Source organism: Urocampus carinirostris, chromosome 12 (genome assembly GCF_059441175.1).
Source record: "Urocampus carinirostris isolate Australia breed hairy pipefish chromosome 12, RoL_Ucar_1.0, whole genome shotgun sequence".
Lineage (NCBI taxonomy): Eukaryota > Metazoa > Chordata > Actinopteri > Syngnathiformes > Syngnathidae > Urocampus > Urocampus carinirostris.
Window position 1 is genome coordinate 4,884,615 of NC_142360.1, and position 16,485 is coordinate 4,901,099.

General features: G+C 35.8%; 1 long non-coding RNA gene across 4 annotated transcripts in view; it reads right to left on the reverse strand.

The window, feature by feature from the left end:
- The window catches only part of LOC148354713 (uncharacterized), a 71,004-nt gene extending 54,997 nt beyond the window's left edge, over nt 1–16,007 (reverse strand). For 3 of the 4 annotated variants that reach the window (XR_015852244.1, XR_015852241.1, XR_015852242.1), the window contains exon 1: nt 9,078–9,302. This is a non-coding gene — a long non-coding RNA (uncharacterized LOC148354713). Of the gene's footprint in view, nt 1–9,077; nt 9,303–15,815 lie in introns of those variants that run through there. The other variant, XR_015852243.1, reaches the window with a different exon arrangement.
- Between the last annotated feature and the right edge of the window lie 478 nt (nt 16,008–16,485).

Genomic DNA, 16,485 nt, shown 5'->3' on the forward strand with positions numbered 1-16,485 from the left:
GGAGAACATTAACACGTAAAGAGTAAATGGTAAATATCGTGAATTTAGAAAATTTGACTTAAAATTTACTGTTCTTTGGCTATTTTAGCAGTATTTTCGGATTGTATCAAAATCTGGAGTTGCCAACCTTTTTGAAGCTGGAGCTAGATAAGACAGAAGATATCTTTTCCAGATTTAGGCCAAACTTTCACTTTTAACCAGGTTTTTGGCATATTTCGCACAAAAAATGAAAACCTGTTAATGTGCATCCCTAGGTAAAACAGAAAATAACCTTTCCAGATTTAGGCCAAACTTTAATTTTCAACAAGCTTCTTGGAACATACCACACAAAAAACGAAAACCTGTTATTGTGCATCTCTAGGTAAGACAGAACATACCTGTTCCAGATTTAGGCCAATCTTTCACTTTAAACTACGTTTTTTGCATATTCTGCACAAAAACTGAAAACCTGTTTTTGTGCATCCCTAGGTGAAACAGAAGATAACCTTTCCAGATTCAGGCCAAACTTTGATTTTCAACCAGGTTTTTAGCACATACCCCACAAAAACCGAAAACCTGGTATTGTGCATCCCTAGGTAAAACAGTAAATAACCTTTCCAGATTTAGGCCAAACTTTCACTTTAAACCAGGTTTTTGGCATATTCCACACAAAAACTGCAATGCATTTAAATAATTGTCCATATAAGGACAATAAAAACCCTGACATGGGCCAATCTACTCAGTAGTGTATTTGAATGTGTTCATAAAATTCTATAATTTAACTGTTGGCATGAGATAAAGGCCTTTACTATTTACATAACTAAGTACCGACACACTGTAAGGCCATTATTACATATTACATTAGAGTATTTTTAAGTAATGTTACCTAAAAATTCATCGAATATTGGTAAGGCCATTATCGCATGAGAAATCTGGGAACAGCAAGGCCACTATCGCACAAAAACATGTTTTAATCAATTGTTTGCGAGTGAGCGATTGTTTCGACAAACTCATTGTGGTATTGATACAAATTGATTAGTGATTTTTTTAAAGTAGCAAAACTACATACTATTTTATTATGTTACTAGCAGGTCGTTATAAAAAATGTCTTGGCTCACTATTTTTGTCCTATACCCATCATAATTCTTGTGCTTACATCAAATCATATCACTCAAATCCCATTTGTTATACTCAATGTTTTATTTATTTTTTTCAATTTTGATTTCTTGTTCCTCTATATCGGGGTCGACAACCTTTTGAAGCTGAGAGCTACTTTTTTGTCACAGATAAGCACAAGGTTTTCTCAGTTTGATATGTATTTCAAAGATATCAAATTATGTTATTACTAGTTATTACTATGCTATTATGTTATCACCGAGTTGTGATCATTTGGAGGGTTGAAATAGTCTCAGTCAAGCACTCAAACATCTGTCTTGTATAAGGGCACTGATCGATTAACATGTACAAATTCTAAACTAATTTTTAAAATAATTTTACCAGAGTTCATCTATTTAAAACCACTGGATTTTTCATGCCCTAGAAAATCACAATGACCCATCACTGGCGAGCTATTTTCGGAACCGCAGGCACCACATTGGTCATCGATGATTTAAACTGACACTTAAAGATTTATGAAATCCCCAAGATAAATGATTTTCTATTTTATATTAATCATGCCTCAAACCTCAACCTTTTTGAGGCTTTTGCAAACACTATTTGAACCTTGTTCACGTTTAACCTTGCTCATGACAATTTTGCAAACACAAAAGTCAAGTCAAGTCATGTTTATTTGTGACGCCCTTAATCACGAGGAGTCTCAAAGGGGATGGACAGACTATTGCAAACTACAGCCTATTATTACACCATCCCCTGATCTAGAACCTACATGAGGGCAAGGAATAACTCAAAAACTTTAACATGAGGAAAACGAAGAAACCTAGAGTAAGCACTACTTATATGCAATACACACATATATGATTAAATAACATACACGATTAAATTACATAACATAAAATAACATAAATGAATTTACACGTAAAGGAAGATTGAAATAAAAATGAAAGTTAGAATTTTATAGAATTTGTTGATGTTGTATATCGGGAAACTGTTGTAAAGAATGGCTGAAAAAAAACCATCATATTCCACAGGGGAAAATGTCGTCAAATACTATCCTGAAGGTTTACTGTACAGATTTTATTTACTATTTGTGTGACGTGACTCTGGCTGGTCAAGTGGAGTAGCAGGTGGATGCAGAGAGGGGGAAGAGACAGCGGAATATAATAAAAAATGAAACAGAACATTTTCTGTCATGCTCTTAAAGGGCTGCACAGACCACAGATTATTGTAAACTTCAGACAATTGTGACACCATCCCCCGATCTGAAACCTACATGAGGGCAAGGAACAACTCAAAACCTCAACATGAGGTAAATGAAGAAACCTTGAGAAGAGAACGCGCATGAGATAAAACAAGGGAAAACAGGATTGTTTACTAATGAGCCAAATGCTGCTTCCCCAAAATACATTCTAGTTGCTTGGAAAACTAGTTAGTTAAGAGCATTGAAAATGTAACATGTAAAATGAAAAAAACACTTTTAAATAGTGTTATATAATAAAAATGTGATTCCTGATGTGCATTACCGCCCACATGAATCACAAGTGTCCTGGTTGGTGATCACAAACAGCACAATTGCTAATGCTACCATTAAAACTGAAAGAATAGAACACTAAAAACATACTTTTCAAAAAATTCTACATCAACTAATTTGTTGTCCATTACTCCACCATATAAATGGCAACGCGTAACGGTTACCGCTCACAAACAGCACCATCGCTAATGCTAAAGCTAACTCCTTCCCCAATATGTGACTCAATGACACGACACTTTACAAAAGCTATGGAGCAGCTCCAGCACTGCGCCCAGGCTCGATTTAAATTCGCTAGGCCCTTCTCACACGATACATCCGGAGCGAAACCAGGAGGAAGGCTTTTTTTCCTTTCTTTTGGAGGGAATGATGAGCAGTATCATAAAAATGTAGACTGACCCTGGTGTCTGTAATCTTGCCTCTCAAATCATATACAGACAGGAGATATTTGTGTATATGTCTGCCATTTGTGAAATACTGCAATGGAACACGGTCGGGAATGGCTAAGCATGTGGCAGAGGGGACTAGGATTTGAATCCCGGGACTAGAATGTTTAATGTAATGTACCACTCACGTTTAAGCCACGCTAAAAAATGTAGCTGCTGTTATGCTAATGTAGGTTGCACAAATGCATCACAGGTTAGGTCATTTCCAGGAATGAAGAGGCTGAATTTCTGATTCTGTTTTTCAATTGTTGGCCACATAAACCTAAAAGCATTCCAAAGATATTTTCAAGAATACACAAATATTTTTTTCAAAAGATTTTAAAGGAGAGAGTTATGCTGTCATGATTACTGATGTGACTCAGCTGTGCCCGCTCATTTGGCGCCAACCGCCGCGGGTTCTGATTGGCTCCCTGTCCTGTCTGTCCCCTGTTGTCAGTTCGTCTGCAAACCTCAGTGTATACTAGGCAAGTCTTTTTCGACCCTGACTCCCACCTGTCCTGTTTTTGCTTCCGTCTGTCTCCGCTACGACCTGTTTTGCTCCTGACCACGTCTGATCTACCGTCCCGGCTTACGACCTCTTTTGTCCCCGACAACGTCTACTCTCCCGTTCTTGCTTATGACTCGTTTCTGACCCCAACCATGCCTTGCTCTCCCAGTTTTTCCGTCTCTGACACCGCCATCGCTCGCTGTGGAAGATCCACTTCCGTGTTTGGATCACAATCCAGGTACGAGAGCGACTTGCTTCCCATGTCCAGCGAACACCGGATTGTGGGCCCTTCAACAAAACTTGTGGAAATGCTACGCAATTGGGTCCTGTTTCCGTTCTGGTCCTGACATATAGTGACTCACTCAAGATTTCCAATTCTTAGGCTGACATAGTTGATTCCTGATTACTGTATATTTATTTATTGACAGTCCCTTCTATAGAAGTCATCGATACAAAAGACAAGTACCATTACAAAAACAATTCCTTTTTTCCTCCTAACACACCCCAAAATAATTGATGGTTAAACATGTTTTTTCCTGAACTTGCATTAAATTAATGACAGTATAATTAATGTTTCATATTGCTGATACTGTTTGTATATTGACACCTTCAATGATCAGCAATTACTATTTTTGTGGTGTGTTCGGATACTCGTATCACCACCAGTGTCGTGATTACCGATGTGAATCACCTGTGCCCGCTCCTTTGGCGCCAACTGCCTTTTTCGACCCTGACTCCCACCTGTCCTGTTTTTGCTCCCGTCTGTCTCCGGCTACGACCCATTTTAATTTTGACCATGTCTGCTCTCGTTTCTGACCCCGACCACGTTTTTGCTTTCCTGACCCGGCTATCGACCTGTTTTTCCGTCTTTCAAAATAAGAGTGGTATAGGCACCAATCCTTTGAATGCATCCTTTTTCCTCAAAATGCCATTAGAATAGTAACAACATATTGTTGTCCATCGTGATGTTATTGATTGTAAATTGTATCTCTTTAGTGATCAGCTGTTACTGCCAGTGTGGTGAATACCGATATCTTAAAACCCCAGTGTGTAATATTTGACCACTAGATGGCACTGTAATGTCTTATGCGAATGAAAACCAGTGCCAGGAGCACAGCGTAGCAGCAAGATTTCAGATAAACACAGAGGTAAGGATTCCACCATGTAAAAGAAATAACAATTTCTCGATTAATGGGTTTTCATAAAAATTAACGCTGTTATGATAGTTTATGTACTTTTGCTTAGTATTCAAATCAATGTTTTTCTATTTTAAACACATATTATTTTTGCTTAAGATTCCATACAATTTATGATAGTATTGTTGTCTAATGTGTAGTTACTGATTTGAAATCGACAACTTAATTCATCTGCCATTGTGATAAATATCAATACAGTACCTATTATCAGTCAAGTATCTGCACCAATTCCCATAGTATCTATATTCGCCAATCACAGAACTGCATAGCTTACCAGCCTACCAGCCTCGAACTTTCCAGTGTACTCCCAATTTAACAGTCATATATTCAAATAAAGGACACCTGCCTAAACAGGTAGGATGCATTCATTCATTTTTAGGTAGGAATGGGCTAAGTGCAGTCGACCAATCAGAAACCTCTGTCATCTGCCATAACCATGTTGATTATATAAATTATGAAACAATTAGAAAAAAAACAGAAAGCATGCTAATGAAACGGCAACTCCTCCGTTGATGAAACCTCCCCCACGGCATGGCAGTCATTCCACAAATGCATTGCGCCACAGAGCTAATATTTTTATATTAAACAATCCAGAATATAACCATTATCCCCCACCAAAAAAAAACAGCAAAGGAAGGTGTGAATGAGGTGTCCCTTCTCCCCACGCGATCCACGCGGACGACGTTGGTTGCTTCACGGTCCTCCATCAACCCCGTCATCCTCTCGGGTTGCTCCATCCGTCCTTGTCGTGACGTCCGGCGGATTAGTTTCTACATTCGGTTCTCTAGCTTTATGATATTGCATAAACTCATACAGCTAGATAACCAAAGAGAAAAACTAAGCCACATCTCTCTTAAAGGAGCCGCCGCCGGCGTCGTGGGTGCAGCGTGTTGCGGTCACGTGGAGCGAACCCTCTCCGCCCCTCCCCTCCCCTCGCTCACCTTCCTTTTTCCTAATCAGACAGTTGCGTTCAATGACTATCGTAGTAGACGCTACTGTATGGCTCGGGCTGGCGCAACCCCGCCGTAAATTAACGCTGACGAGAAGGAGCGTCACGCTGGGTGACGTCATGGCACGTGTGACGTCATGTTCACCTGTCACGTGTCGTCATACACAATTACTGTGCGTTAAAATTGGACACGCGTGGGTTGCGTGGCCTTTAAACCATCGCAATAAACAAGAATAATCGAGACGTCATGTGGCGTTTGAAGTTGCCTTCTATTGTTTGGGCAAAATATAAATTATATACACGACAATATTACGATATATTTAGTTAAAAAAAACACTTTCAATATTGTGAATGTGCTTGATTGCTGTTGAGATTGTCAAGAGGGGTTGTTCAAACCTCACACTGTTTGTTTTCTGTTATTAGTGTCAAGAAAATTTGTTCAAACCAAAAAAAACTGAGCAAAATGGTTTAATTATGCAAATAATTATAGCAATGGTTTGTCTTATTTTACTTACGCATTTTAGTAGTATAAAACACAACGTATTTTAAAAAATATATTATTTTTTTTCTGACAACTGGATGGTGACAGCGGCTCTCCAGGATCATTTAAAGCGATATGGGTGTCTCCCTTCCCGGCCTTACAAAGCCGTAATGGCCGGCAACCCACGTGGAAGATGCTAAGAATCAAGCAGAACTGCAGCTTTTTATTTCCCATTTTTAAATATCCTATTTCAGATTCACAACCACAATAAAGCAAAACTTATAGAGAAAAAAGTAAGATAATAGATAGTGCCTTGGGCTGAATATGGACATTTAATCATGACAAAAATGACTAACGATCATAAAGTATGAATAATCACAATTGTTTTTTAAACAATGGACAAATCTTACGCACTACTGTTTATATTAGCCCCCTATACATATGTAAATTAAATCAAATAAAGCTACAATTGGTTGTCCTGGGTGATTATAACATTTAAATTTTATATCTTACACGTACCCTTCATTTTCTCTTTTAAATATTTTATCATATGTTTATCCCAGAGTGTCATTACTAATTTTGTTGTAAACGATGTACATTAGGTTGTTGTTAAAGGACTATAATGATCCTAAAGTTACATACATTGTTGTTTTTGAAAATCACGATTGTGTTTAAACAATGCACACGTATGCTATTTTGAATATCAACATGCATATTTATGTAAATTAAATCAAATAATTGTTTTTCTTAAGCGATCATACGTTCCATTCATTTTTCTCTTTTAAGTCTTTTATTATATGTTTATGCGGGATCCCCGTGTCTAATCTCGTTGTAAACAAAGTATCACATGGTAATTAAACAACTTTTCATACTGAGAGAGCTGTTTTAGAAAATTTGTATTGTGTTCAAACAATTGACACCTCTTACTCTCGTACACTCTTAAGAAAATTAACCCACATATTTATTCAAATGAAATCAAATAGTGCGGCAATTTTTGTATTATAAGCGTTATATTTTTATATTTAATACGTAACCTTCATGTTTATCTTTTAAATATTGTATTACATGTTTTTATTTGAGTCACACGTCTGATCTCATTGTAGACAATGTATACTATAGGTTGTCTTAAATGACATTTAAGGGGCTTCAATGTTGTACGATGTAGCAGTAATGTTGTGCTTACATGGCACTCCAGGATAAACATGGAACAAGAGACTTGAAAGAGAAAAATGAAGGGCACCTGCTTTATTGTACACAATGTACACTAGGCTGTAATTAATGACAATAAAGAGAATTGCATTTTTTTCTATTCTCTATTATCAATATTATTATTTTTCCTTGAATCAAGTGAAATCTAATGCAAAATGGAAAGCAGTGAGCATCAGCACGTTTAATACACTTTTGCATAAAATAGCCACGAAAAAGATTATAGCTAATTGTTTTCGGCATATTAAGTAATGCTAGCACGCACCTAAAATACGTGTACGTGGGCGTGTAGTCTAATTCCGTGTGTGTGTGACAAAAACAATAACATACTTATTATTCATCATTAAGTTAAAATCAGTAGAAATATTGAAATTAATTCTAATTGAAATAACTCACAAGAATTTAAAATACAGTGTTGTGACACGCCCACCAATCTACGTCAAACAGACGTGCACGCACGCACGCACGCACATGTTTTCATCTTAGTTCGAGATTCCAATAGGCTTTGTGTATTTTATTTATTCTAAATGTCGTCGAAGCCGATGGTTTTAAAAAGAGAGGGAGTATAACTGTACGACAACTGTCCATGGTGCTGAAACTAATTCCGGAAATATGCCCCCCAAACACACGCACACACACACAATCACTCTCTCTCACACACACACACGCGCGTACACAGTAGATTTCCATAATGTAATATTTGAAATGTGTTCGAAAGAGGAATAATTATTTTTTAAATACCATACAACCGTTTATAAATACTGGCAGTGGAAAAAATGTATTTTTCCTAGTAAAACTTTTTGCAATAATACGACAATTCAGCAGCAAATATGTGAAACGAGTTGGTATTAAAATGTAAGTATACGTAGAAACATAGAAAGGCAATTGCTTTGAAAGTATATAATAAAACAGTGTAATATAAATACAGGAATAAACCTATAAATAAAAACTAATGACGAGTATTGTTTTAACATTGTGAAGGAAAAAGAACAGTATGTTTTTATTAAACTAACTTTGTGTGTGATGTTCTTATTGTCACTGATAACAACGTGAAGTGTATTGTTTCCAACGAGATTAGACGTTGCACTCCAGGATAAACGTGTGATTGAAAAAAAGAGGGAAAAAATGATATTATCAAGGTACAGCAGTGTTTGTACATTGCCTTAAGTTGTTAGCTCATTAAGGAACATTGCAATACAAATTAGTGCAGTTACAATGTTGTTTCACGTTAATTTGAACAACAATTATACTGAATGCATTTTTTTTAGAATGTAGAATGTTTAAAATAATGTGTACTGAATGCTATTTTTTTGTAACTAGATTCTGAATGGTTTTAAATGCTAATAAAATAATATCTCCAAATGTGTCATACCATATTCGATTGCATATTTATATCAAAAGAAATTCACGGTGAAATTATATATAAAAAATCATATTACTGTGATTTTTTTTTTTTTTAAAGAGGGGGAGAGTCAACATCAAGTTCAACAACGTGCTGGAGCTAATTAGCATCACAACGTTGTCTGGCGCACGCGTGCACACACGCACGAACGCACGCGCACAAGAGAAAATTTCGAACCTAAACAAGCAATGATTCGCTCGGTTTGGCACGAAATGGCTGCCACTCGCATGTTTGTTTTTTTCATTAATAATTATATTTTTTAAACAATTGAGATATTAGATACTTACACAGTACGCTCCGTAAATCCACCCGAGGGTTTCGAGTCCTTTTTTTTCATATACTTCATTTTTCAAATAAAGAATCCGGATCACACCAGTTTCTATGTGAATGTCAATTTGATTCAGTTAGTTAAAAAAAAAAGAAAAAGAAAGAAGACGCCATTTGGTTAGCTTGGCTAGCATCCACGCAGCAACCTCGTTCGCGTCCTCGGATGAGAATGTGCGTGGAGTGGACTTCGCTTCTCGTTGGTCCTCCCCGTAACCTCCCCTTTCTCTCTCTCTCTCTCTCTCTCTCTCTCTCTCTCTCTCTCTCTCTCTCTCTCTCTCTCTCTCTCTCTCTGTCTCTCTCTCTCTCTCTCTCTGTCTCTCTCTCTCTCTCTCTCTTTTTTGCTCTCTCTCCCTTCCTCCTTCCGCTCCCCTTTCCCCTCTTCCCAGTTTGACATCAAGCATCCCTAGTAATATTTTCCCCATTTTGAGTTTAGAGAAGTCTTGAAAAAGAGAGAGAAATAGGACGGGCAATAGCGTGAAAGAAAGGGAGAGAAAAACTGCGCGTTGTGATGACGTCACGCGCCGAATTTGGCTGGTCCAATGAGACGTGCCCATTTTTTTTACGGGGGAATAGGACAAATTGTTTCACAAAAATAAAAAAAAGAAATTAAAGTGTGATTTGTTCATTCTGGTAAAGCTTTCTCGTCAACTTAAATTTGTGTTTGTATAGAAGTCATACATACTCCTGGTCAAAACCATGGGCCGTGGTCCGAATGTGGCCCGCCACATCAATTTATGTGGCCCGTGAGGCAAATCCGAGCGGAGCATGAGAGAAAAATGAGCTAGATTGCGTCAAACAATAACTTGCACTTTTAAATATGTCCACTGGATGTCGCCAAACCCCAGCTTCAGCTGTACTTGCTAAATTGTATCCCAATGCCGTTGTTATTTTACTTGAAATAAAAGTCACGGATACACTGTTTAAGGCAATAGGAAAAAAATACATATATATTTTTTTAGATAGCACCTGGTTGTCTTTGCTAAAGTGTATGTGGTCCATTTAAAGGCTAAGAGAAGCACAAGAGAAAAATGATACAAACAATGGCCTGCAGTTTTTACTATGTCCACTGGGTGTCAGAAAAGCCATCACTGTAGCTGTACTTGCTGACTCATTGTTCACCCAGAGAACATTGAGGAAACCCAACGCGTTTTACATAAAGCAAAAGCCACGGAGTATGAAAAATGCTCATAAAAAATTACCAACTGGGTGTCTGCTAAACTTTAAATAAGCTCTTTCTGTAATAGATATGAAATGTAACAACTCGGTTCCCATATTCAGGTAAAGCTTTTCCTTAATTGAAACCTTCAATAATCGTTTTATAATGAAATCTTACATCGCTGATACATGAATTGATTGTGAGCGTCTGAAATACCCCTGTTTTAAAACAATAAAATCTAGCGTCTAAAATATAGGTCAATTAACATTTTATGAAAACCGTTGACGCAAAAAATGAGAAGTGTCCATCTTATTTTGACGGGGAAGTAATAGAACACATTGTTTAGCTAAAAATTAATGAAAAACAAAAAAGTGTACCTTAGTAATGGAAAACAGTTTAAAAGGACGGCGCAGGGTTAAGACGTCATGAGACTCAATTGGCTAATTAAAGGACGTAACCCGCCGTAATGTAACGAAAAGTGTCTATTTTCTTTTCAAGGAGAAAATAGAACAGGGTTTTTTTTTGCCTAAAAATAAGTTATTTAGCCATTTGTTCTTTTTAGTAAAGCTTTTTTTTGTCTTAATTTTGTACATTTATAGTTTAAAAAAATCATAAATATTTTTAAAACAATAAATATAGTAGCTCCTTAAATATTGGTCAATTGACATTTTATTAAAATCGTTAACGTTTCAAATTAAACACTTTCCTTTTCTTTTCAGGGGAGGAATAGAATATGTTGTTTTGCTTTAGAAAAAAAAGTAGCTTTATAATCTATAAAGAGAAATGGGCGAGAAGATATGACGTCACACGCCGGAATTGGCTCGTCTAATGAGATGCGTCAAATTTTCTTTGAGAAGGGGGTGTGGGGTGACATAGATTATAGGACACGGTGTTTCATTATTTAAAAAATGAATTCTTTGCACATTGGGGTTTATTTAAGTCATACATACTTTAAAAACAATATAATAAATAAACACATAAACTAGGTACCCACTTAGATATAGGTCAATGAAAATGTCATCAAAATTATGACATACAAAACTAAATGTCATCGAAGTAAATTGATAGCTATGCGGGTGAAAAAATGCATGAACAATAATTTTCAGTAAAATATATTTATCTTAAAAGCACAATTCAAAAATCAATATATAATTACAATATAATGTCTTCTACAACGTAGTGTACATTGTTCACAAGGGGATTAGACGTGGCACTCCAGGATAAACAGGTAACAAAGACTAGTCAAGTCATTTTTATTTGTATAGCCCTTAATCACAAAGAGTCTCAAAGGGCTGCACAGCAATCAAATAACATATCAAATAAATATATCTAATGCACGTTTTATTATTAAGCTCAGTTAATTACCTAGCTACCCGAGGCATTAGTGTCAGTCGTGTTTTATCACATTTGTATACAACATTTTGTTTGTGTATATTACAATTATTCTATGTGGTGGAGTGTGAGTGCTTTGTCAATTGTTTTGGCTGCTTTTAAAAAGAAAACACGAGAACTCGTTTTGTACAATCACCTTTTATACTAAACACGCGGACGCACATCCATTCATAATAATGTAATACAACAAATAATGTAAATCTAAGAAAGAAAAAAAACAACAGTAAATGTATGCATACTGTCTGTCATACACGAATAATTCTCTAAGAGAATTAATAATAATTCTCTAGTCAGTCACAAATGGTGCATTATTCACGCATACATGCATCCAATTCAAATTTAATGATTTCGAAGGGAAATAAATAAACATAAAACGCGCCATTGTACATGAATAACAAACGCACGTGTTTGGTTTTGGCGAGTTGGGTGACCTTCAATAGGCAGATGCGCCAAATCCACATAATCAATGGCGACATCTATTGGTTAAAAGTGTTACTGCAGTGTACCCAAAGGCCGAGGAAGGAAAAAACGACGGCCTTCATTCCTCCGCATCTTGGCCGCGCCCACTTTCGGCCATTTCAACGAATTTTTATGATATACAGTTGAGCGATTTGAATCATTTATGCATATTAATTACTTTGTTTGATATATTATGAATTTAATCGATCATAAAATTATCACACAGCGTGCTGTGCACGACGGAGGCCTTGATTAAAAACTTTTATCGTTTTATTTTTAATTCCAAGGAACGTAATGGCAATTTTAAAACCACAAATACCATAAGTGGTAACATCATTAACCAATGAAGGCTTAACAGACTAAACCATTTTTTTTGTATCCGAGTTTAATGTTCGAAGCTTTTTCTTTTGCATCGTCAAATAATCCAGACCGGCGTGAAATCGATGATTGTTGAAGTCGACTTTGAAAATGAAACGACTAAATGTAAAGGAAATAATCTTGCAATGAACGACACGTTTTATCTTACATGAGACCAATAAATTATTTTATTTCTTCTTGGAACAAACAATTAATAGGGAATTTGGATGTTGTACTACTAAGATAATGATAATATTGGTATTAAAGCATATTTATAGTAAATAACAGTAATAATTGAATAATAACGATAATAAATATAATAATCATAGTAGATTCGTATTGATAACGATCACAATAGCTACGATATAGGAATATTGGGGTGTTATAAATTCCCCTAAATTTCAATTGGTTTGCATTTAGGACAGTATAATTGACTATATTTTGTAATTTCTTAAAATATGATAACATTAAGGAGATATAAAAGTCAAGTACATATCCAATAACATTCCTAAACATTTATTTTAACTCGGTTTAATTCAAATCATATTATCAAATATATGGTTGAAGTATAAAACAATATTTTATGGAAAATTAAACGTGGAATACAATAATAATTCAAATAAATATTCAACAATATGCAGAAAAAAATAGTTTAATTCAGTTTAACCTTTAAATCACTATAAACACAATTATGGCTGTGTGTGTATTGCTAATTGTATCTTATTACCGAAAATATTATTTAAGTATTAAACATAAATTCATTCAATGATTCCTCTTTTGAGATCATGAGGCTGGATTCTATTTAAAAATAAAACAACGTTGAATTGAATGCAATTTTTAAAAATTTATGAGCCTTACTTCTAAAATATTTACCCCCTTTTTACAGATAACTAATGTAATTTTAATCCATACTTAATGAGGGATTGCATGTTGGAAAATTACAATTGATATTTAAATGGTTTGCATTTTAAAGTGATGAAAATTAACATATGTAACCTGCAAGCAGTTTGTAATTGAGGATGATATCCCAATCTAAATACAATATTTCGAATAAGAGTTAACAACGTGGTGCCCGTGGGCACCAGGTGGCCCCTATGAGCGCCTGAGTAGCCTGCCTGAGTAGTCTGCCTACTGGTTCTATAGTTATACGTTATTGTGATTTTTTTGTGAACTGATTTCTAACTGGGATGGTGATTTGTAGGTTGACTAGGCCTATTTTAACCTCACTTTTACCAATTATAACCCACTACTAACATATTAATAACATAGTAACAAAATAATAACAACCTGGTTTGTTGATTTTCTAGAAATGCACGTCAAACTTGTAACCCTCCAAAAAATTATCAGATTCCCAGGCTGCATGCACAGGCAGGCCCACTCTTTGTGTTCAACTCAAATGGTTAGCAACAATAATGATGACCCAATTGAAGTGGACACCTCTGGGAATTGTAATGGCCACTCTTCCGGAAAAAAGGCTTGACCTGTCAAGCAGGACTTTGCATGCCGGGACCAAATAGTTATTGATGCGAAATATAGAGGAATTACAAAGGGTGGGAATACTTTTTGTTGAAATCAGGATAAAAATCCAAGTTTTTTTTTTTTAATTTCAATTATATTCCTCAGAATAAAACTACAATTTGTAGGTGTAAGTGTTATGTATTAGGAATTTTATGATATTCCAATTTGGATTTAAAACTCAGTATTATTTTATACAGGTTGGTCATTGAATGTATTATCAGTTTTGCAGTTTTGGGACAATTTTTTTAAGTATTTGTACAAATGCACTACTAGTGGGGTTGGAATACATATTCCACTAAGCTGTTTTGACATAAAATCAAGGCTGTCCATATTTCTCTGCTCCAATGTAGCGATTACATAAGAATTGATGCACTCATTGTCTCTCCGACATAATATTTTGACCAAACTCTGCTCCATAATTTAGTCTGAAAATTGACTAATCATCAAATTTATTCCCAAAATAGTCAAAATAGTCCAATTTAACCTCAACCTTTGGCCTAAATTGTCTCAATTTTACAAATGAATTAGTCCAAAAATTGATGTCTAAAACTAGGTTGTATGGAGCAAGTTTTGTCACAAAATAGTTTTGTCACAAAATAGTTTTGTCCGTTGATATCCAAATTTGGCCGCCGAAAAACTTATCTTTCGAGTTTTTTTTCAAAATAAGTTTTTTTAATTTCTTGATGTAAGATTTTGAACCAAATTTGCCCCATTTTAGACGTGATGTCGTCCGAAAATTGACATCTAAAATTGGGTTGTGTTGAGCAAGTTCTGAGCAAATTTTGTCCCAAAGTATTCAAAACAATCTTGTCTCCCATGATGTCTGAATTTACCTCCTTTTCAATATTTTTTTATAAAGCGATTTTTATACTTCACAAACATAAGATTTAGGCCTAAATCTGCTCCATTTTAGACAAAACAATGCCTAAACTAAGTTGTAATGAGCACATTTGGTCCCAAAATAGTCTTGACTAATGATCTCCACACTTAGCCCCCAGAAACTCATCTTTTCAACGTCTTTGAAAAACGTTTCACATTTCTACCAAATAAGACATCTGTTTGGACATGTTTTTTTTACCCATTTTATCAACCTGTTTTCTTGCTGGGTGGGATCAATGTACAAAATACAGACGCTAGAAGAAGCTACAGGTCCCTTAAAACAAAGGCTAACAGGTTTAGGGACAGTTTCTTCCCCAGGGACATCACCATCCTAAATAAGCACACAAGACTGTAAAAAATAAGGAAGCAAATATTTGGACTATGTATATAAAATGTCCATCCACAAATTAATTCTTTATTCTTATTTTTGCACAATGTTACTGCGAGTCAATGCATTCCGATGTCCATCCGATTTAGGCCAGTCTTCAAGCACTTCCTTGTTATAGATTCTAATATTCCTTTTCATCTTATTTTTATCGTTTAAGTATTTTATTACATGGTTATCTTGAAAGGTCACATTTTGTGAAGAATGTACACTATGTTGCAATTAATGAAGCTAATGAAGACAAATCTATTCTATTCTTTTCTATTCTATTCTATTCTATTCTATTCTATTCTATTCTATTCTATTCTATTCTATTCTATTCTATTCCTCTCTAATTCTCTTTGAATATTGGTCACACCATTGGATTAAACACAAACATGCTCATACTAAATGATGATCAATATTTCTCCACTCAATGCCTCATATTCTTTTGGCCTTCAGATTACTTCATATAATTTCAATCTGCTTGAAAATACATTGTCCAAAGATAACTACATAAAATGCAAATATAAGCTATAAATTACGTGATGATATCATAAACAGCAAACTTACAGTATACAAATCTCAGCCACCGCCTGCAGAGAGGAGAAAGAAGACGTCTGTTCATCCCTCGTGCATCCCGGACTAGTTTTTCTTTCGCGACACTTCCCCGGTTTAATTGGCGACGAGGGGGCTGAATTTTATGCAAATGAGCGCCGGCATTAGTCTGGTGGGTGAAAAGGAGGCGAGCCGAAGGGCCCAAGTCTCGTCTCTTTTCCCATGCACTTCCCTCGGTCAAGTTCAAGCGCATTCAGGCGGCCTTGAATGCATGCGGCAGATTGATTGGGGGAAGGTGGGTGGGCTGCGGTGGAGAAGAGAGGGCTGTCTGGCTTGCAATTATAGTCCGTTTTCATTCAACATGCTTTATAAGTTTCATGAAATGGGCCCACTTGTCTTAAATCTTCTCCCGTGGAATAAGTCTGAGTGGATGTCAAACATGTCCGTTTTTCAGAACTAAACAGGACGCTTTGGGGCGAGGAGACGGCTTGGAAAGTCTACTCAAATTAGTGTTTTTCAAGCAAATCTCTCCTTTGACGGTTTTTTTCAAAACACAAATGATGAAACTGTCTAAAGAAGAAAAATATCCGCCTAGGAAAAAAAAATCATCAACTAACCTGTAACACTAATTTCAAAAAACAAAGGGGTATTTGAATGTGTTTCGCTTCAAAAGTGGGAGTCTTGT